Source organism: Pocillopora damicornis, chromosome 2 (assembly GCF_964200805.1).
Source record: "Pocillopora damicornis chromosome 2, jaPocDami1.2, whole genome shotgun sequence".
In the NCBI taxonomy this organism is placed as follows: Eukaryota; Metazoa; Cnidaria; class Anthozoa; order Scleractinia; family Pocilloporidae; genus Pocillopora; species Pocillopora damicornis.
This window is the reverse complement of record NC_142671.1, coordinates 21,117,068-21,119,956: the sequence shown is the minus strand read 5'-3', so window position 1 is coordinate 21,119,956 and position 2,889 is coordinate 21,117,068.

The following is a 2,889-nucleotide window of genomic DNA, read 5'->3' as shown; positions in this document are numbered from 1 at the left end:
ACCTCTACAAATTGCAAGTGTTGAATTGAAGGACAGATTAATTTACCGTTGGATGGAATATAAAGATTCATTAACCCCAGTTTTTCTTTTCATTTTTCGGTCACTGCATTAAAAAAATTTAGATTTCGTTGAAATTCATGCCATAGAAAAACAATATTTTAGGGACCGGTCATTATTTATCGCCTGGGGGGGGTCGGAGTATTTAGGGGGGGATCACATGGTTTTTTGAAGACCTTTAGGGGGGATCAGCCGTAATTGACAAGCATAATGGGGGGGATCAGACCAAAAAAAAAGCATACTTCCGAAAGATCGAATCGTTTATGGAAGACCACTATATTCGTGGAGAACTTTTTATGGAATTCTGTCGTGATGCCTGTAAAGAGTCAAGAGAAGAAAGTTCCAATCTCTGTTCCTGGTGTTCTAACAATAGATGGGTCGGTCCAGAAACGGAAAGAATTCCGCAACCTGTACCAGATTCAAACAATCCTGGACATTTCATGGATATCTATCAGACGGAATCGACGGGCAGGACACCAGATGATTACCTTCCAAGAAAATGTATTAAAGATCTGTACGAGGAACATTCTGACAGTATCAGAAACGATCAGGATACCATGAAGAGCTTCTGCTCAAAATATAATGTGGAAGAGAAGCACGTCATTGCATATGTTAATCATTTGAAGGATATTGAGATCCGAAAGGACATCAGAACAAGAGCAGCTCAGGAGCGAGGAAGGCAAGAGGCCGAACGAACGTACAAGGACTTTCAATGGGATAACCTCATCGAGGGTGGCAAAGTTGAAAAGTTGCGGGTAAGAGAACTAGACCTGTATCTCAACAAGCATGGTTTGACGACTGTGGGTCGGAAACTTGACAAAGTGAAGGCCATTCGATGTCACTATTACCGACAGAATAAAGAGACTGTGATAACAGAAGAACTGTCGAGTGATGAAGATGACGTGGAATCCGAGGATGAAGAATCCGAAAGTGGAGAGGCAGAGAGCGACGATGACTATGTTTTCGTGGATTTGGATGAACAGCCTGAGATTGGCACTTCCTCGACAATTCAGTTCGTATCTGACGAGCAAATATTTACCGTTCAAGGTCCATGAGACGTAAGTACCACTATTAAAATATCACTTGCATATTCAAAAAGTTATTTGGCGGTGGCTGGGAGAAAAGGGGGGGGGGGGATCATGAAACTTTCCACTACCGATAAGGGGGGATCTCTAAAAAACTAGATACTCTACGGGGGGATCAGGTAAATGCTCCGATGTGACAACAAAAATACTCCGACCCCCCCCAGGCGATAAATAATGACCGGTCCCTTAGTCGTTGGTGCTATCAACATTTTTCAATACAATTTAGAAGAGGATACTGAATATTTTTAATATCGATATGGCAGCCACTTGAACTTTGGCGTTACCAAGCATACCAATTAATATGTTGTCTTATCGCTTATTATAAAAGTGAAGATCGTCTTTGCCACAAAAACAATGAAAAAAAGGAGCAATGAGGAGGAGAAGTTAAAGGTTACCAAGATTATCGTGGCTTTACATCTCTGAGTAACATATCGTTTTGATTGTTCCAAGATTACCTTTTATACTCTGATTGAGAATATCATGAGAGCATTCGTTTACCTTGTAACATTAAGAACAACAAGTTAAAAAAACTTAAAATGTTATTATTTAGGTTGAATGTACATTGTAATTATGATAAATTGTTTTGTTTTAAAATAATTTTTAGTCGGTGTCAAGGCAAAGAGGAAGCTGTACACCTGCAGGTAATTGCTTCGTTAAAACGAAAGAAAAACCAATTTAGTGGTCTTAACACGTATTACTTGCCCTTATTGAAAATGTAATAAAAGCGTTTTTTTTTTTTTTTTTTTTTTTTACTGGCCTCTTTGAGTTTTGGGAGAACACAGGAAAACTTTGTAAATTACGAAGCGAGGGCGAGTGACTTACAAAGTTAGCGAGTCACAAAAAAAAAAACTAATTCTGCGAGTGACTTGTCAGTCTGGTAAACAAATAACGAGAAGCGTATTCTTTTTTAAACAAAAAAACAAAGGGTTATCTCTCAAATAAACAATAGGCTCATAGCGCGTATGATATTTCGGTTCTAAATTTTTAAGAATTTTTTTTCCAAAAAAATCACTTAGCATGGACTAAACATGTAACAAAGACTCTATCATTGTTCTACGGCAGTTTATTCCCATCTCTACTGAAATAAAAGTTGAAAACCCACAAGAAATATGACTAACTTGAGGTGTTTATTTTTATTAGTTACTTGGTGCGGTCTATACTTCAAAGCGTTTTTAAAGAAGGAACTATATCTGTAGTGCAGCCTAGGCTCTGATTCACAGAAGTTTTTAAAACGTGACCTGGTGGACTTTGTTGTGAATCCAGTGTGTTAAACAAAGACCTCAAAATACCGGGTCGGTGGCGAGCCTGCAGCATTCACGAGGAAGAGACATATGGATGAATAGGCGAACTTGGAGAAACTCAATAGAAGTCGTTTTCGACGGGTTCAAACTAGATAGATGATCTCACTGGGCACTGTCGGTAACGACACAGACACCTGCCTGATCTCGAACTCAGGTGTGGGAGAGAAGATCATGTGCCTCCAACCAGAAACTATCTCAAATTGCCAGCTTATGTGTACGAACACAAACAAGCACAGTTTTTGGGAAGTCGTTTTAATAGAGTACCACAACTGAGCGCGGCGATCAGCTTATGTGTATGACGGGATGATTACTTTTACTCTCTTTCGTGGATAATTCATATCTGTCTTTGTCTCCCTTTGCATCGGCTCATCTTTGTCTATTGAACTAAAATACATTTTCATCTTTTATTCGTAGTTGCTTTGACCAATAAATAACTAGTGATCCCA